This window comes from Ursus americanus, chromosome 31 (genome assembly GCF_024610735.1).
Source record: "Ursus americanus isolate L20-20 chromosome 31, mUrsAme1.1.p, whole genome shotgun sequence".
Lineage (NCBI taxonomy): Eukaryota > Metazoa > Chordata > Mammalia > Carnivora > Ursidae > Ursus > Ursus americanus.
Genome location: NC_142157.1, coordinates 6955184 through 6976058, shown reverse-complemented (window position 1 = coordinate 6976058; position 20875 = coordinate 6955184). Strand labels below are relative to the sequence as shown.

The 20875-nt window shown below is 41.5% G+C and overlaps 1 protein-coding gene and 1 long non-coding RNA gene across 8 annotated transcripts in view; one reads left to right on the top strand and one right to left on the bottom strand.

Annotated features, from left to right (window-relative positions):
- Window positions 1-20875, bottom strand: part of NRP1 (neuropilin 1) — a 136995-nt gene that overhangs the window by 81756 nt on the left and 34364 nt on the right. The window lies entirely within an intron of this gene.
- Window positions 991-20554, top strand: LOC123784875 (uncharacterized). Its single transcript, XR_006777566.2, has 6 exons — window positions 991-1181; window positions 3223-3316; window positions 15786-15902; window positions 16365-16515; window positions 17457-17572; window positions 19973-20554. It is a non-coding gene; the product is annotated as an uncharacterized LOC123784875 (long non-coding RNA).

Below are 20875 nucleotides of genomic sequence, written 5' to 3'. Positions count from 1 at the left end.
GGAGGAGGAGGAGGAAGAAAGCATTAAGTTCAAAATCCTTATGAGCCTTTTACGATCAACTGGGGGCAGCTGGAAAGAACCCCATCTCTGTATTCATTAAGGCCTCCATGTTGGCATTTATGTAGTAATTCCTTTTATCTGCACTGTTTCATTGACTAGACAGGTATGCATGCTTCGCCCCACGCTTGCTTATCATTTAACTGTGATTTGAACTGTTGGCTGTGTTGGGCCTGGTGACGATGCAATATAGGCTTTTTACTTGAATCTTGACATGGCCTGAATACTAAGTGGCCAACTCTGAGTGCATTTTGCTTTCCAGGCACGAGTAAGAGAGGTGGGTCAGGCTTTCCTAAGACCTAAGGGCACTTCTGGGAGGAGCCTTCTCTCCCAGGTAGGAGAGAGCTCAACTTACAGTGCTAGTGAGCTGTGACAGGGAAAGGAACTGGTATTTTAATTCACAGATCTTCTAATAGTAAATACCAGGCTCTTCTCTTGGCAACAGGAAAAGCTATTTTTAAAAGGAAGAGAAGGATTAGAATATCCTCCCAGCAAGAGATAAGTCATTGCACCGTTAAAGGCCAATTTTAGGAAATTGAATTATTCAGGGATACAATAGTTTCATTTATAAACTGGAATGCTGCTATCATTTTAGCACTTCCCTTCAAAGCACCATCCAACAGGGCCCCAAAGAGTGTCACAAACAGCAGTTCATGTAAATATTCAGGAGGGTTTATGTGCACAAGTTGCAAAGGCTAGTACTGCCAAGGAAGTTAAGAAAGCAGCTTGCATCTCCCTCTGGAGTTGATACCAGTTCCACTCCATAAGTTTCTTGCTGGCAAACGTGGTGCCAGGAATGCAGCCGGTGTGCCAGCATCCCTCCCTAGAGACTAAATGTGTCACCACAGCAACGCACCCAGCCTGCATTGGCCTGAGGCCCAGGATCCTGAGTTTGCAAATTTCGCTCCCCCAGCCTGCTGCACATTGCTCTGTTACTGCTTCAGGGTGGCAAACACTGCATTTCTTGGAATGTCAAGATCCCCGGTCATGACAGCGAGACCTACACAGGTGACAACAGGGGCACATGTGTGCCTCTCATTCTGAACCGACACGCTATAGCTGCCGGAGGAGAGCTGGGAATTGCGTCTCGGGAACCTGGAGCACAAAAGCTAGAGAAGGGCTCAGCAAGTTGACGCGTCTGTCCGCGGCTCTAGGGGCCAAGGGAGCCGGTGTCTGAGTCCAAAGTGCACCACCCTTCTGCCTGGCCCGGGAGAGAGCAGAACTGGGTCCCGGCCAGGAAAGCCCTTCCTCAAACCTCATCCTGCCCACTTATCATCACAGGAATGGAAATGTCATGTGGATTTTTTGAATATTTCAGAGGACAACCAACCTCTCCTCCCCCTTTAGGCATCCTGCCATTTCTTTTCTTAAATCTCCTGCCTAAATGCTTTCCCTTTCTGTGCTCATAATGGTGAAGCAGCCTGTATTTACTAGGAACTAACTCTTTTACGATTAAAGGACACTTTCCCATGGTTCCCGTTTTAGGGTATAGTACGCTGGTGGCTCTTCTCCGGAGTGTCCCAGGCTTGAGAGTGCAAGCTCCCTTAGCTAAAGGACTTTTTGCTCCCCTGCTCCCTGGCTCTCACCCTACCTGGGTGTATAGGCACGTGGTGAAAACATTCTGAATCCTAACACTAATCACGAGTTAGGTTTCCCCTAAGACTGATAAAAGAATAAAGATTTCCTTCTAAGAATTCTTGAAAGGATTACCCAGAGATTATTTTTTCTTTTGTAAAGTTTGAATTACAGTTTTAGGAAAATAGCCAAGTAGGGGGACAAGGGATGGGAAAATGAGAAATGCACTCAGTCAGTAAAGAGCGGTTTCAGAGACTTTATAGGTAAGCGGTGCTGAATAGACGGAGAGCACATTTTACTCAAGCCGGGTTTTCTCTTGCGAGTACAAATGACCCCTGACTCTCCATGGTGGAGCCCCGCGCAGGGAAAGAAGGCTAATCCGTGGCCGGGTGTTGTCTGTATGGGGGAGCTACTGTACCAACCCCTCCCGGCTCCGGGACGTGCTTGCATGATTAGAAAGAGGGGTTATAGGTGGTGGCGGCTTTTTAATCTCCTTCCAAGAGGATCGACCCCCATGTGCATCTGTACATTAATAATGGAGAAATTTGATACTCAACATCATCAACCAGAGTGAGAAATGATGTTGGCTAGCATAATTTTCACCTGCAAAAATGTGTTTCTTTGGATCTTTGGTTTATTTTGCATCAGGCATTAATAGCTGTCCCTACTGAGCAATCTGTAAACGATGACTGCACCGCCATCCAAGAATTACCGTACGTATTCCCCAAAAGAGAACAGACCTTACTCTCAGAGCATTAGAGAGAGGATTTGGAAATAAAAATATACAATGATGGAGCTAGGAGGGGCCAATTAGTTTGCATCTGTGTGTCTGAGCGATTTTACATGGGATTCACCCCTAGGTTTTGGCTTGTTTGCCATGTCCTAATCAAGATAGATGAAGAGGCTTCCAAGGTTCATAGCCTCTTATTTAGTAAAAGCAATTTTTAGAAATCCATCCAAAGGAAATCACCTGGAATAATGTCAAATATTTATGCAAAACCATTGACCGAAGCTTTATTTAGAATAATGGGGGGAAATGGACAGAAGGCAGGAAGGAAATAAGAAGGAATTTATATACAATCCTGTCATGGAATATTATTCAGCCATTAAAAAGCCTATTCAATAAAGGATTTTTTTTATAGCGTAGGACAAATGTTAATGATATCATAAGTGAAAAATCAGAATAAAACCCCTATCTACAGGGGCGCCTGGGTGGCTCAGTCGTTAAGTGTCTGCCTTCGGCTCAGGGTGTGATTCCAGGGTCCTGGGATCGAGCCCCGCATTGGGCTCCTCCGCTGGGAGCCTGCTTCTTCCTCTTCCACTCCCCCTGCTTGTGTTCCCTCTCTGGATGGCTGTCTCTCTCTCTGTCGAATAAATAAATAAAATCTTAAAAAAAAAAAAAAAACCCTATCTACAGTATATTCTCAGTTCTTTGTCATATGCAGAAAAAGAGCTGGAAGGAAGTATGCCAAGCTGTGAAGAAGTGAATATCTCTGGGTAGTGAGATGATGTTCCTTAGTTATTTCTGTATTTTTCAAAATTTTTACAATGGATAAGTGTTATTTTATTTATTTATATTTATTGTTTAAGGGTGGAGCCCAATGTGGGACTTGAACTTACAACCCTGAGATCAAGGCCTGAGCTGAGATCAAGAGTCAGATGATGAGCCACCCAGGCAACCCAGGTAAGGGTCCCTTTTTAAGCAAATAGAACTAATTTGAGAAGCATTAATTACCTTTGCATAAAGTAGTAAATCAATTCCTTATTGCCTGACTAACAATTTTTTATTTCTTGGTCAGAAGACACTATTTTTTGTGATTTTTTTTGGAAGTAAATCAAAGGCTTTACCTTCTTTTTTTTTTTTTTAAACAACTGGATCAAAGAAAGTCTCTGTGTGCTTTTTTAAAATTTTATTATTATTATTTTTTGTACCAGAAAGTTAAAATGAACCAGATTTGATCTTATACTGTCTGAAATGCTGGCAATAACACTTGTCGTTTGTACAGTAATTTCCATGCTACAAAGTGCTGTCAGATGTACTCTCTACCACAGTCTACACCGTGATCCCGGACAGGCGTTTATCAGGTGGCGCCAGTCCAGAGGGAGCACAGCCTTGGGGAGGCACTAGGGGGGCAGACAAAGAGGAAGTAATTTGTATCCTTTTGACATTGCCTACTTTTGGGCAAATTTGATTCCAATTTCTGCTCCTGTTACTCTCTTTCAGACATATTTTTGGGGAGGTGGAAATGGGTATGATCTTATTAATTTAGAATTACACATTCACAAGTCATAATTCATTTTGCAACTGGTCATTGTTGCTAGAAACATGCCACACCATCTAGTATTTCATTGATTTTTCTTAACAGTGTGTTAGAGCTGTCTACACAGACATCTTGGTGTGTGCAGAGGTCTACGTGCGTGTGTGTATGTGGGAGACAGAGACAGGGACAGAGACAAAGACGGAGACAGAAAGAGCCCTTGGCCTTCAGGGAGTCACGTGAGTTGAAAGTGTCTGAGGAATTGATGGTGGCTCCTTCTAGAGCTATCCTAGTCCTGGTCATGGTCCTCCTGCTCAGTGGGATGTTCCGAGACCACGTGACGAGAAGCCCAGCCCAGCCTGGGCAGTAGAGACATAGACATGAAGCCGAGGAGGGGGGGCCGAAAGGCAGTCGGAATTCGGGTTTCTTCCTAGTGCCGGCATGCTGGGCCTGAGCACAGATGGCTACAGCGAGGATGGGGCGGGGGCAGAGCCTGGGTTAGGCAGGCCCGTCCGTGCTCCCCAGGATGGCTCAGTGGGAAGGGCAGGCCCCTCTGACGGCCGCCAGGGCTGCAGTCAGCCTGGGCCAGTCCCGCTCCTGGAGGAGATGGCAACGCCCCAAACTCAGAGCAGGGAGAACGCCTGGCCAGAGAGCCTTCCACGTTTTCAGAGGAACAGAGAGGCTGCGCTGTGACCTGGCCAGTTCTACCAAGTGCCAATTTCTATGAAAGCCATTCTGAATCTGGCAACATTTTAAAATTTGTCCTATAGACAGACTACGGCTTTGTTCATTATTTTGTCATATCCCCCTTTAAGGTTTGCTTCTAAGTTTAGAAAGTAATTTTTTTCTCATTAAAATTACGTTAAATGCCTTTTCTTAAAGGTACATATTTTTTCATATATGTATATATATTTTTTCTTTCTGTACGCACACTGTGTATTATTATAAGCAGGATTGTAGGACGTTAGTCTTTGAACTAGCACTCCTTTTCACCTGTATTGACCCTTCCTAAAATTCAGTCTCCCTTACCTCTACTCTGGCAATCCTTTTGATACATCCCAACTCTAGTTATCCTCTAGATGAACCCTTAACTTTTAGTCCATAGTCTTACTATATGTATACTTATTATGTGTTTATGCCTATTTGCACTAAGTAATATGCTCTTGACACTGTCAGGGCATGAGGTGGCGTTTTTCAGTTGGGGTAGCTACCTGCCGTGTTGGTGACCCCATTCATTGTAGGAGAGTAGCATTTTACCAGCATTTCCATTTCCCCACCCTGGAGTTCCTCAGCCAAGAGCACAAGTTCCCAGAGTGCAAGGAGGATGCCCTGGCTGGCTGGGCCCGTGCCACAGAGCTGGGAAGTACTTGGTGCTAAAGAGAACACGTAGCTTTGCTCAGTGGCTGCTGGATATACAGAAGCCAAACCATCTCTCCTGTAACCAACTCCACTGATTGTAAATGGGATGCCAACCCCCTCACCTCTCTCGGAACAAAAAAACTGTTGCAAACACTTCTGTCTTTTGTCTTATCATTGTCCTCCTCAAAGGCCCACACAGTGTTAATCTTGCACTTGTCCACAGGCTTCCAGATAATTAGCCTCCAGCAAATCCCAACACAATAGTCTCCCCAGCATCTTTTCCAGAAGGTGGCTCTGCTGATTCAGTATAGTAAGAGTTTCTATACATAGGTAGTTGATAACTCGTTCTCAATAATCAGAGTATAGTAAAACTATAAAGCTAATCTCACACATTAAAATTTTCATCTTTGAGCTTTTGTGATGCCTCAGGGCCATAATAATGAATATCCATAACTTTATTGTAGCTATAGAAAACTGATGATTAATAGGCTAGATAGTAACATAATAACATGTACGAGAGTTAACAGTCCCAGGAAATGAGGCATTACGAAAGTGAAGAAAGAAAATGTTAAAGAAAAAAAGTTTTACTGGGTAAAATTAAAAGAGATATTAAATGGCTGTCCCTGGAGCGGTGCAAAGGGATGACAATTGATTCCGAGGGCTGCCATGGGTCATGGCCAATCAAGACCAGCACAGGAGAGAAACTGAGGCAATAAATGTCCAGCAGGTAATAGTTTCCTACTGCTGCATAATAAATCACCACAAGTGGAGGGGCTGAAAACGACACACGTTTCTTAGGTCCCAGTTCCATAGTGCAAAAGTCAGGCATGGCATAGCTGGGGTTCCTTGCTCGGGGTACCCCAAGACCTAAATCAAGCTGTGGGCGGGTGTGCGTTCTTCTCTTGATGCCCTTCTCTTGGTGTCCTTGTCAAAGCCCACACCGTTAGGGCAGAATTCAGTCTCTTGCAGTTGCAAGACTGTACTCCCCACTTTCTTGCTGGCTGTCAGCTGGGGACTGATCCTACGGTCCACCTGCGTTTGTAGTCATGTGGCCCTCTCCAGTTTCAAAGCCAACAGCAGAACATCTGCCTCATAATGAATTCTTTTCATGCCTCATGCTCTTCAGGAAAACCTCAGTCCCTTCTAGGGGTTCACCTGATTAGGTCAGGCTCATCCAAAATAGTCTCCTTTTCATGAGGTCAGCTGGTTCGGTAACTTAATTAAACCTGCAAAATCCCTTTGTAGCAGCATCTGTATTAATGAATAACTGGGAGGAGCTGTGTGCATCCCAGGGGTTGAAGATCCAGGAGGCCCTTCTTTGAATTCTGCCTATGACACTGACCAAGCTCTGGTAGGACACCTGGAGCTTGGAAGCTGCAGTAGAAACCAAAAGCCAAGAGGGACCATCCACTGGCATCACCTGACAGATCAGAGACTAGTAGATCCAGGGTAAGACTAAGGGCAGGATTAGGAAATGGAAGTAATCGTGGAAGTAATTTTAATGTTCTCATGTTATGCTGGCTGCTGGTTTGGGAGCCCCGAGCCTGTAAGCATTGCTTGCGGTGTAAAGGAAAGCAAGGTTCTGGAGTGAGCCAGACTCTCCCGATTGAAGCAAAAACAGAACTTCCAAGATTGCCCAACACATATGTCTGGAGACAGAGAAGTGATAATAGCTTAATTTAAAAATAAAGATATAAAGGAATTCAAGACATGTGGTGTAAAATAATGGTCAAAATATATAATTTTAATATAAAATGTTTAGAGTTTAAATTTCTCATTTCTGAGGAATCTCACTTCGTAATTAAGATTTATTGGCATGGAAGATAAAAAAAAAAGTCCTTCTCATGGGAAAATGTTTCTATGATTTAACTCAGATTATGAAATCCAACGATGCATTTTAAATGGAAGAGAAAGAACTCCTCCCTTAGAACAACTATGCTCCAGAAGTGATGGAGTCTTCCCGTGTCAAACTTGCAAAGTTCAGTATTTATAGAAAAATTCACATGCCTTTAATTACAATAAATTCAGTTCCCAAGTAAAACTGTGCCATCTGGAAGATATTAACATCATTTACAACTTGTTCGCCTCCCTATTTCATAGAAAATTTTTACTTCTTGCCAACTTTCCACTGTTCTCAGGGAAAAAAAAAAGGAATTACTGGTATGGATTGTCTCAAGATGGGTTTATATAGCAAGTCAAGCCATCAGGAAGTGACAGAGGGGGCTTTTTGGACACATTTACTTCCTGCTTACTTATTTTAAATCCTTATATCTTTAAGTTTTTTTTTTTTTCTATAAAGAGTATTCTCTCTGCTCCTCTCCTCTCAGCTGTCCACAGGGAATAATTTCGTGTTTTTTTTTTTTTTTTTAAGTTAACTGAGCCTCTTTTAACATGGTCCAGTGGAGAGAGCTGGGGCAGGAAGGACTGGGTTCTGATCCAGGCTCTGAATGTCAGGAGCCACGCCTGCGCCTCTGATCTATCAGGAAGTGTCGTGTCACTATATTTGACCTTCCACAAAATGTCAAAGGGGCCGGTAAGGCAAGGAAGTGCCACCTGCCTGACCATCAGGCAGGCGATTTAGCCAAAGTGGGATGACTAAGATACAAGTCCTCACACTCTGCCCCTAACCAGCTGAGTGTCTCGGGCAGGTCACTAACCAACCTCTGTGAGCCTCAATTGCTCCGCTGTGAAATGGACAACATAGTAATTAACCTACAGGCTGATAGGGAGGATTAGATGACATAATGTATATACTGGCCTTGCAGGGCTTGATGTCCCTTCCCGAGTGACGTTGGAATGCAGGAGAAGGAAAGGGACACATGGAAAGTAAAGGGAGCACAGTTCTGTTTTCCAAAAGGTATATTACCTAGTTCAAAATAGACGGTAGTCAGGTAGTGCAGGAAATGCAGCTATTGTCAGCTCCCAGGGGAACCGGCAGTCAGGTGGCTAACTCTCAGCATATGACCGTAACCTGCTGTTCTAAAAAAGTACTATCTGGGATGACAGTAGGCCCTGCCCCAGTGCTACCACCCAAAATCGATCACGTAAAGCTGCTGTCAATAATGGAATTAAGGAAATCAACTTATATATAACCACGATATGTTTTCTTAAATCGCTAAATCTGTTAAGTGTTTTTACTGATGTACCCAACTGATTTAATGATCCGCACGTGGATTACTGCTATTAGCATGCAGTGCTGAATGTGCTCGAGAAGCCCCCTTAATTATTAGGTTGGTAGAAGCACCCAGGGTGCAAGTGCCCATTCTAGAAACCAGGGACTCTGGCTGATGGCGTCACAACACCAGAAACCTCAAGTTTCCTTTTTCATCCTTTGGAAAAATAAATAAAGCAATAACTCTGTTTTAAACTAGAGGACCTAATGTGCTAATTTTAAGAATTTTAAAATAGCCTCCTGATTAATTAGTAATTATTCAGTGGGGATCGAGGTAGTTTGCAAATCAAAGCTGCAGGAACTAAAGTTGGCAAATACTTATTTTTTTTAAAGGTTTTTCTTTTTTGGGGGGAGGTCTAACTACAGTGGATCCTTTTTGGTGTCAGGTGGGTGAGATTATTCATTCTGGAATGCAGAAGTCCCTTACCTTAAAATGACTACCCATCTTTTCTGAAAAAGTGAAAAGAAAAAAATGCTGAAGAAAAATGGGTCTAGTGACACAGAGTAGATTTCTTTTCCTTTTAGTGACACCAGGAGTGAAAGCAACCTTGAGTTGAATTTTAAGATGGGCAGGGGACACTGACCGAAGTTGGAATTCTGCTATTCTGTTCAATAGACCCTAAAGCTTACTCAGGGTACAAACCACTAAGTTAGCCATAACCAAGGAACATGGATCTTTTAGAGATAGGCCTCATGCATTCATAATACTAGACTGAAATGTGCATGAGAAAAATAGATCATGTCACAGGGAGATCTGCCTTTTTCCTTAATCCCTACTGTTTATTGAAAGCAGCAAACTGTTTGCGATAAGTCGTCTTTAGAGTCCGAGGCATCCATGCTTACAGTATTTGTTCTACTTATTTTCATTATTTAAAATTCTATTAACTCAAAAAGCAGGTGTACCAGCTGCACACAGCTGGGCCACTGCTAGTTTTACTACCTAGCATGCATGTATTCTGAAACCCCAAGTCAGTTTGCAATACAGAGAAAAATATATATAATGAGAAATATATCTGTGGACATAAAATTTTTTCGATATTACAACATGCAACTCAGTTAAAAGACAAAATATTCAGAGACTCCTTGGTTACAGGCCTATACATGAGTTTATATGTTTTTTTCCTATCACTGACTTGCATGACAGACTCAGTAATTAATTGGTATAGGAGCAAGACTTGAACTATCCCAACGGTGTTAGGAGCGAGCTCATGGAGGAAAGAAAGGATTTTAATGACCTAGGGGGCCTCATGATTTATACAGACCTTAAGGAGTAATTGTGTGTTTAGAAGAAAAGAAAGCAGTGGCCATAAACATTGCCAGTAGCCTAAGAGCAGGAGCTCTCCCTAAGTTTAACCATATGAGCACAAGGAGAATCAGCTTGCTGAAATGGCTCTGTGGTTGGAACATGGATTGAACTCAACCAGGAGATCACACAACCTCCAACCTCCCATCTAAAGTATTCCCCGACCCCAAAGTATCTTTATGGCAAGCTTACCAGAAAGGAAAAGGGAATATGGTCAAGTTCGCTAAAATAAAAGGGAGCATAAAGGGAGGATTTCCAAATACACTCTTCTCTTTAGCACAACATAAGCTAGAGAAAGGCATAAAAAATTTCCTCTTGATAACACTAAAGCCTCAGCTGTAAAAACAAGACAGGTAAGCAAAGGAGAGAGAAGGTCGTGATTTACCCTTGCTTGCTTTGACTATTCCATAAGGAAAAGTGATTTTTTTTTGCATTACAAACCAGAATACATAAAATGATATAACATTTCACTATATTTTAACAGCCTAATTTCGTTGAAATGAATTTCTTCTTTTAATGTAGAAGGCTTAAGTTTACTGCACTTTATCTATACATAAAAGTTTATTCAGAGAGTTGATGGTGTAAAGTCACAGAGAGACATAGCAAGGTAGCTTTTCAGCACTTTAGTTCTTGAATTTTTGAGGGACAAACAAGTGCTTGCTTACAAATGTACAATGAAACAGGCCCTTGGAGATTCCTTCCAGGGAAAACTTATTTAAAACATTGTAGGTTCTTGAAATTGTCATATTACATTAAACATACCCATTTCAGGTATTTCATTAATTCTGATTGTTTTTTTCTCTAGCACTGGCAAATTACATAGATCATATTATTATTTTCATCACTTCCCAATCTGTTGTGTTTGCCTTTTTTCTTTTTTCTTTTTTTAGAGAGAGAGAGAGAGAGTGCACATGTGTACAAGTGGGGGGTGGAGGGCAGAGGGAGAGGTAGAGAGAGAATCTCAAGCAGGCTCCACACCCAGGACAGAGCCTGATGCAGGGCTTGATCTCACAACCCTGAGATCATGACCTGAACTAAAATCAAGAGTTGGATGCTTTACCAACTGAGTCACCCAGGCGCCCCCTCCTTTATTTTGTTAGTAGGAAGCAGAAATAGTAGAGAATTGGTCCTAAAACGTGTTCCCCAGATTACTCATCTTATGAAACGCTTCATGGAAAAAATAGGGTTTTTCCCCCAAATCACTTGGGAATGCTGCATGTCATAATGGTCCTTTTGTGAATCTTCACAATTTATGTCAGTATATCAAAGGCTCTGAGAAGTCCCACAGGTATGAAACCTGGATTTAACTTGGTTTAACCCAACATATGCCAATCTCATCGATCCTAAGACTCTTTTATTACATAATACCTGTGGAACCAGTGTTCATCAGAAAGTATTTTCAATGTCCTGTTTTGGAAAATCACCGACTTTGTACTAGCCATAGGTCAGCAGTAATAAAACATTCATGAAGGGAATCAATTTTGTAAGTGATGACATAAATTTGAGAAGACGGTGATAAATTTGGCAATCTAATTCCTTCTTCTTTTCTGCCTTAGATGTCAGGAATTTAATTTTAATCAGTGCTTGGAGAACTGTTTTAGCAACTGTTTCTAACTAAACAAGTACAATGCTGATACTGAAGACTGCCTATACTTGGTAAAGTAGGCTGGACTGTGCCTGACATTTGCACTTGGCATAGACGACTCCAGTTTGCTTCTCTGAGAGCAGGCAATCAGGAATGTCCTGGTTTTTACTATGTAGTAAAAACGATGTAGTTTGGTGACCACCATGAATAGAACTAGCAAACTTTTACAGTGGGAAGAGATCTAAAGGACAGTAGGCCAATACTGCAGTCTATATTTGAGAAAGCTAAAGCCCAGAACACTTAAGGGGACTAGGACAATATTTCAAATCCAGTTAGCAGAAGAACCAGTACATTCTATGAAAAACAAACGACTACATCTCATTTGTGAGGAGATAATGAGAAAAGGTCTTTATGTCCATCAGGGTTTGCTTCTGATTTGAGATTCCTACTAGGGGAATGCTCAGCCTTGCTCCAAAAACTATAGGAAAGAGGAGAAGCGTGAGTCCAGACAGGGAGCTCGTTCTGTCCTTGGCGCCCTGATGATTACTGTGTGTTCATTACTTGGCCTTGGCTCTGTTCCCTCAATAAAAATTTCTTCAGCATTTAGTGTAGCTTTCATCCATTACCCTAAGACCACATTTAATTACTCCTCCACACGAGAGCCCTTCAGGTATCTGCGGATAAGCATCACGACCCTAACGTTTCAAAGATTTTGTATTGTAAGAAGAGAAACATTAAAGAACCCATAGATGAGACTGACACTTTTTAAGAAACAGGCAAAACCATAGATAAGTAAGGTGACCATTTCTCTAATTGCTCAAAGGTTGTCCAGACAACCTTCTTTTAGCAAATACAAGGTTGGCGAGCACTTTGAAAAGCGCGTTATGTATTTCAAAGGCTCCGTAACTGTTGTGGGAGCTTGGAATAGTGTCTGTGTCACAAAAGGCACGGTGGGTGGCTAGACTTGTTTCTCCTCTGTTCCACACCCCACTGTGCTTTCCTTCTCCCTCCATTCCCACACTCTCCAACCTCTGCCCTTCTTACTGATTTGGGACTAAGCAGTCTTGATGCAGAGTCTTGCCATGGGAATGGCAAATCAGCTCTGTGGGGCAAGGGCCCAGGTAATGGAGAGAGGGGTGGGGAAAAGGAAGGGCTGATCTCGGTTTCCCCATGGAGGAGCCAGGGGGGCATGGAGATGCCCGGGTGACAATTTAACACAAGCATTTTCCACAACCACTTTGAGGGTTGGCTTTCTGATGCCAGAGAAAGAATTTAACTTATTCTGCTGATTTTTCTTTTACAAACTGGGCACACCAGCCAAGAACTCTAAATTCTGAAAAAAAAAAAAAAAAAGAACTCTAAATTCTGGACTAAGAATGTTCCTATTTTTGTAACTGTTAAATTTCTATATTGAATTTTCTCTTACTCCCTCCCTCCTCATAATACTATGTAATTTCATTCCAACTGATAGTCCCTTTAACGTGTGTGTGTGTGTGTGTGTGTGTGTGTGTAATATAGTAAGATTATGGCTGTATGGTAAAAATGTCATTGATTCAGAATACCTTTCCAAATGACAGGTTGTAATAATTCTCCTTGCCAGACACAGGCCAAATACCCATTTTCACTACTTAAGCACACACATAGCCATCATGATTTTTTTAACCTTAAAATAGGCTTTTGTAAATTTATAAGTCAAATGACCTTTATATCGGTTACTTACTACTGAATTCTTCCCTAATTATTCACTGATGAATATACACTCCAGAAACATAGGTTAACAGTTCAAATACTATCAAAGCAGAAATAATGTTGGGTTTGGCAGTCATTAAAAGTAATAACTTCAATTTTATTTTTTTCTAATTTTTCTTCTTTAAAATCCAATGTCTTCAAAAATACTTTCCCCTTAATGGATGACAGACGTGTTAAACACAGACTGTGTAAATGTTTGAACAGTAATAATATTGATCTGTTCAACGGAAATTTTCTGTATAAATGGTAGACCATTAGCAAAAGCTTTGATTTTTACTCCCATTATACTTTGCAATTAAGGAGGAAAGTATTCTCAGTATGTGTGGTACACGTACATGTCTATACAATTTTTGGTGAAAAAGTAATAGTTTATATTTATGTAGCTCTCTTTTCTGAAAAGCTGAAAGTGCTTTCAGACTTGGCATTGCTATATAGGCTTGAAAGGAAAGAGTGAACAGGTGGTATCCTGTGACATGTGAGCGTGTCTTTACTGCAGCTGTGTCCACATCACGACTAGAAGAGCTCGTCGATTTTGTTAAACCACTGGTGTCACAGGTGACTCCTTACGGAATTGACTAATGAATCAGTTGCATTAACTCCTGAATTGTTCACCTAGAGTCACGCAGAAGTGCCTGGAATAGAGTCAAGGAGATGAGTGGTGGTATAGACAGAGCCGACTCCTCATCCTTGGCTCTGGACCTCACTGCCAGTGACCCGGAAGTGAACCAATAGCATGGATGCTAGAGAGGAAGTAAAAGAAATAAAAGTCATGCCAGCTGAAGATAATTCAAGAGCAATTCCTTAGCAGTGTGTTTTCTCCTGCCTCCCAAACACACTCTGCTCAAACTTCAGAGCTCAAGGTAGCATTAGGCTAAGTTCTCCCAGGGCTGCAAACAACACAGAGCATTTCTCTCTTTTGAAAAACAGTGTTTAGGGGTGCCTGGGTGGCCCAGTCAGTAAGGTCAAGTCACGATCCTGGAGTCCTGAGATCGAGCCCCACATTGGCTCCCCGCTCAGTGGGGAGTCTGCTTCTCCCTCTGACTCTCACTCTCTTTCTCAAATAAATAAATAAAATGTTAACAAAAAGAAAGAAAAACAATATTTAAATGTAGATCAAACAAATTTTGATAATGACCTTAAAAAAGGAAAAAAGATAAAACATGAATCCTAGTAGAGAAATGGCAGGGTAAAAAGGAAAACAGAAAGGATGACTTCAAGTCAAATGCATGTCCAGGTATTAGCTGCAGGGTTTTCGTTTTAAGGCACAAACTGAAGGAGGCTTCCCCCGGTGAGTCCTGTGGGTCTCTGCTCTGAGCATCTGCCCAGTCACCACCCCTGGGACGGTACCAGCTCTTCCAAAGATCAGAGACAGCTGTCCTGATGCCCCTCACCTAAGAATAACTGCACAGAACTGTTCTGACATCGTGTTTCCTAGAAGTTTCTCTTTTCTAATTTTTGCAGAACCAAATTCCATTCTTTCAAAGCCCAACTCAAGTCCACCTGTTCTGTGAGGCTTTTCTTATACTCAGTCACCTGTAAATGTTTCCTCCACTTTCGTTTAGGGAGCCCTAAGTTAGCCAGTATGGACCAGGTAATTATGTTCGCCCAGTATTGCACTGGAATTATTGTTTAGGTGTTGCCATGCCGTAGTCTTTCTCTGATAAGATCATACTTCTTTCTTTCTTTTTTTTTTTTAAAGGATTGTATTTATTTATTTATTTAATTTATTTATAGCCGGCATGTGGGAATGGGGCGGGGCGGAGGGTGGATGGAGGGAGAGAGAGAATCTCCTGCAGACTCTGCGCTGAGCATGGACCCTGATGTAGGGCTCGATCTCACCATCCTGAGATCACGACCGGAGCCGAAATCAAGAGTCTGATGCTTAACCAACTGAGCCACCCAGGTCCCCCAATCATCCTTTTTGCAGGTAGAAAATATGACTATTTATCTTGGGCTTTTATGAGAATCAGAAAAAAAAAACTGTTCCCTGGAAAAAAGTTCACGCTTATGGAGAAAATGAGTAAACAAGAAAAACCAGAACAAACATCGCATAACTCAGGTAGTCCAACTCTTTTATATTGATTTTAAAACATCGAAACTGAATCCTCTGACTTGTTTGCTAAATGGTTCTGAAGGAAAACATCTTACCCTTCAGAAATTTTTTCTACAAATGATATAAATCACTTTGGGGAAAACGCCAAGACACCGGGTGGTTCTGCTTTTGTTCCAATTACACGAAACCTTATTAAAATAGCCATCATGACAACAACACCGCTGCAGAGGAGTATACCAAATACTTAAGGGCATAGTCGCACCTATCATCCTGGGATTTGGGTACCTCACTCCTATTAGCGATAATAAGTATTACGTCTATAAATCCCTAGTCACTCTGTCAATCCTGTTTCGGTTTCCACAGGTGGAATGATAGTTCTAATGAGGGCCATGTCTTCAAGATTTCTATTTAGAAAAATAAACTGTTTAGACCTCAACTTCTCTGGGATCTCTGGCAGTGTTACTGATAAGGGTGGCACTGATGCATTTCCAATTGTATGTTGTAATTCATTGTCTTTCAAGGATATTTGCTCTGCATAGTCTCAATGCAACTGACATTAGTGTGTGCTAGAAACACACTCAAATGGTAAAATTTGCCTAATGAAGCTGCTAATTATTTTCTTCCCGTTATGTTCCCTCCCTGCATTATCAGTCTCTTCTGCTTCCTTCGATTAGGGGACAAGCAGCCAAAGGTTCAGAGACTTTATCACCAATCTTCTGAGCGCACTACACACAGTCATTCTCTTCTCTTCAGTGCATGAACAAAAAAATTCACCACCATTTGTACTTAAGGTCAGTATCTGTGAAAGCCAACATTTTAGACTATTTTTTTTTCATCATTTGAATTTCAAATTCTGATCCTCAAATGCTTTTCACCCGCTTTAAATCCAGAGCCTAAGGAGAATAGCACGACCTGTTCTAATAATCTTTGTCTGTACTAAGGCTTAGAGATGTAAATTACAGGTTTTGTTCTTTTATTTCTCCGTTTTAGTATCTAACTAGCATTAAAATGGAATATAAGTCCAGCAGGCACTTTGCAAGTGAGAATGTATACAGTGCTTCTATGGGATATGTCCATGTAATGTACATATAACCGTATAAGTATGAGCATAATTACCAAAGAGTGCAATCTTATCTAAGGAAAATTAATTTACAAAATAAAAAGATTCCAAAGCTGGGCTGGTTTACACAAAATGTTGCCATTTGGAGTTGATTTTGTGTGCCTCTGACACCAAGAGGTTTTCTTATCCATAGGAGCCACCGAGGCAGTAGGGTATGACCGACACCAGTTAATCCAAACCACAGGACTGACAAATGATTAATTCCGGTCGTCAGATGATTAGCCCTGTTCGTGGGGCCACAACCCTGCCTGCCAGTAACTTGCACCTAAACTCCTTCAGGAAAGGTAAGGAAACCTGAACAAGCCATTTTTTTAGAGGCCAACTCATGCCACTGCAACAGACCCCGTATTCTGTGCACGCCTTCTTAGAGGAGTCTGATTTCCAGTTTTTGTTAAATTCGTTTCAGATCAGTCAATACTTGTTTAAAAATATGTCATAAGTCTCTGTGGCTTGTGCATGCTTCAGTTACCCCTGATTATTACATCAAGATTCACAAACAAGATACCAGAGTCACCCTTATTTACTGCAAAATGCTATTGAAACAAAGTGAAATTCAGTTTCGGAACAGACTGCAATAAGCCATCAAAACAGAGCAAGTGGAGAGGAAGTTGGGCCTCGAGGTGTGCCGGGCCATTGTTAAGTGCAGGACAGCATCTCACCTAATAATTTAAACATGGTCTTGTGGCCTGACATTTTTAATGCTTTCTTCATCTCTTTCTTCTGGCTCTGTGTGTTCTTTGCCACTGTAGGGTGCAGTGCATTGCAGGTTATGGATTAAATACCAAGCCCTCTTCTGCCAATAGCACTTTTAGGAGGGGAAAAATGATTGGGTACTTTTATAAATAGTCACGCCATAGGTGTCCACAGAAAGCAATGTTTATTCAGGGCTTTTAAAAGCTGCCTGCTTTTTAGATACAAACCAATCCATAAAACTGCCAGGTTCAAATTTTCAGCTATTATCTGGGCAATACATCTCAGGCACCTTGGTAGGTTGATTGGACATTTTTGTCGGCACACATTAAGAGCCCCAGCATAACAAATGCAATCTGGTTCTAAAAATTAATTTAACTTACACAATTGCCCTGATATGCAGCCCATGGTTCTCATTTACTTAGTGATTCATTGCATTTGGAATAAACTAGAGGGTTAAGAATTCTATGCTCGAGGCAGCTCTGACTCTGAAGGACAGAAACACACATATTTCTCCCATCATTTGTTGCTTCAGGGCAAGAGAAAAGAAAGCCACTGTAATTTGGAGACAAGACTTTTCCAGAGAACTACGAACAACAGCAACCATAGCGCGCCACTAAACAGAGCTGTGTTGTGGAGACGTGGAGTGCAGTAAGACATGAGTGGGGTCGCATAGAGTAGATGCAAATAGAATCTTCAAGAGTGTTGGCGTGAATTCTGGAGAAGACTCAGAGAGCTTGCAAACTCCTTTATAATAAACATTTAAAACATAGGTCATAGCGTGTTTCCTGGAAGCAGAAAATGAATTAAATGGGGGCAAAATTTAGAAGAATTTTCTATAAATCTACACACACACGTATGTCCTATATATATTATATATATATATTGTCGTGTGTGTGTGTAAAGAGAAAGAGAGAGGGAGGGAAAGAAGATTATATATGTCTATTTTCAAGTTGAAATGACTTGCAAAATTGGCTGGTTTAATCTCCTTATTTTTGAATATGGAAACTGAGACAGAGAGGTGGACTAGCCAAGATTACAGAGTTAGTTTTAATGTCTAAAGGCTCAGGTCTCCTTAGTCTCTGTCCACTGCTTTTCCACAGAGCTCCCAAATACGTTTCCCACTTGTACGGTTTAAGAATGTGAACTTTCCTACAAATTTATTTCTGTCCCGATTTTTCTCGAAGAACAGAATTGTGCAGTTGTGGGCTCTCTTATATCTCTAGCATATTTTTGAACAGTAAGCCAAGTGATTTTTAAAATCTCCACTCAATAAATAAATGTTTTCAAGCATTCTTATGAGTTCAGTTAATATTTAATTACAAATAAAGGTAGAGAGAAAATTAAGTTTTTTATGCATGTGCCACTGTGCTGACTTTGACCCTGAACCTCAATGGGCAGAGAAAGACATCCAAGCATCTTCGTGGGAATCAATATCGAAAGTCTTGTGTTCATTTGTAAAACCTAATCCAGTTCAGGCAGATGCGCAGATTTGTGTCTGTCCTGCTTTATTTATTTTTTAAAGACTTATTTATTTATTATTTGAGACAGAGAGAGAGAGAGTGAGCAGGGGGAGGGGCAGAGGGAAAGAATCTCCAGCAGGCTCCCTGCTGAGCACAGAGCCCAATGCGGGGCTGGATCTCAGGACCCTGAGATCATGACCTGAGCTGAAATCAAGGGTCGGATGCTTAACCAACTGAACCACCCAGGCGCCCCATGTCTGTCCTACTCTAAAAACCCATCGAAGAAATTCCACAGCGTCCCTAGTAACTTATTCCTGCATTCTGTAACCTCTATTTTGAAGAAAATTTTTGAAGACAGTTCCAATCTGTTTCGTTTCAGTTTCAGAACATTTCTTCTTTTTTCCAATTTATTTAAACGTACACATGCACATACACTTAAATAACACAATCTATTTTTATCCCAGAATACTTAGATTCTCTATTTCTTTTCAGACAAGATAAGAGACATGTGTGAAATACAAACTTTAACACAGTAATCTGGACAGGGACTTTTCCAGGCTTTTCCTTCCCTGGAATGTTTTTGGCCCAGACAATTTTGATTCTAACATCTTTAGTAGATATCTTGGCTTCTAGTGCGGAGGAAAACAGAAACAGCGTGCTTCCTTAGAATTTTACAACCTGTGTGGACTATCACACCTTTATAACCATGATGGCATATTTAATCACACACGATTTGTTTCATGGTGCTAGAAACAAAGAAAACTCATGAACAAGAATTACAGAAGGGAATTTGAAGAGCATCTTCTCTGCCTCTTAATGTTACAGATAAGGAAACAGATAAGAGCCCCTATGGACCGCTCCAGGTCCTACGACCCCCAGACAGCAGCAGAATTCGTACTGGACTCTAGATTCTGTCTCCTAAATCCAGCACTTCTATTAAAACACACTCACTTCGCATTCAGCAAGAGGAAGACAGAAAACATATTTGTTATCTTTGAAGGAAGAATGCTTGGCATCTGCTAACAGTGAGCACACACACACACGCACACACGCACACATGCACGCGTGCACTCAAAATCCACAAAAATCCCTTAAAACATAGCCAATTTGTATAATAGGGATGTGGCACTATTACCATACTGTGGATTTATCAGTTTTTGCATTACCATGGGAAGGAACGCATTTCACTCATCCATTACCAATGTGTAGAGTCTTTTATCCATCGCAGTTATAGTGCAGGTAATGTTTTCTTCAGGGAAACCAAGAGGTCACTAATACCAAGTAAATACATTCTTTACTTCGTGTTAGCACTGACCACTACCACTGCGAGCAAATTCAACTAAGTAGAACTTTATATACAATCAGAGGATGGTTTGCCACCTCAAGTTAAAATCGGTGCATTTCTTTCAATATAATGTTGATCACTTCCTGATTTTTATGTATATGTGACGTTTTATGTAGTGGTGAGATTCCTACATTTCTCAATTGCTTCTGGTAAGAATGTGGGAATTGTAACAAAGTCTAAAGTGACATCTGACTTCTTGCTAATGTGTATCGGTCCTCACTCTGGGGCTTGATCTTTTTACAGAATAAAGCTTCAGCAGAAGTCATTTCTAGTAACTGTGCTGAGAGATACAAGGGGCCAGAGGAGTAAGCATTGGAAAGTTAATGAGGAAGAAAAGCAGTATGCCACTCTGGTGAAATCCTGAAGTGTTCACCCTATCTATGTGAACCCGAGAGAGAACCTGCATCCGTTTCATATCTGAGCAAACCCGTCACATTAAACAAGTCGCATTTCCTCAGCCCCATCGCTACCAAGCTGCTGAGCCGCCAGTCGACTACCCAGCTACTGCCACTGCTGTGATGAGAACGCCTCGGTCAAAAAGTCAGGAGGGCAGAGTTCCAAATTGGACTCTGCCATTAAACAGTGGGGTGATGCTGGGCAAGTCACTTGACCTGTCTGGACCTTTGTTTCCTCATCTGCAACCTGAGGGATTGCCCTAGAAGCTCTCAAAAGCCCTTTCCATTAACAATACGCTGAGATTCAAAAATAGTCATGTTGGCTGGCTCTGGTTTTATGACAGCTCTGATCAAGGTCTAGAGCCTGTGACTTGCCCGGAAACCACCTCAACTATGTCAGATATGGGCAGTTGGACCCTATGGCCATTCTTCAAGGGTTGAACAATTATTAAAGAATTTTAAAACTTTAGGTTTTCCTTCTGATGACTATCCTTTAAAAACTGCACTGCGAACATGTCCTAGATTGCTTAGATAACCACCATATAAGAAACACTGCCATGACATTTCGTGGTCACGTGTGCATTTGTTTGGGATTACATGGGTGTGAAGTGTGGACCACATGAAGGCATGGATCTCTGTGTGGACAGAAGCTTCCCATTCATTCAAATAGATACAGGTGGTTGGGACGGGTGAGTCATCCATCACCTGGGAACACGGGAGTAACATACAACTGAACTCTGAAGCACGGGCA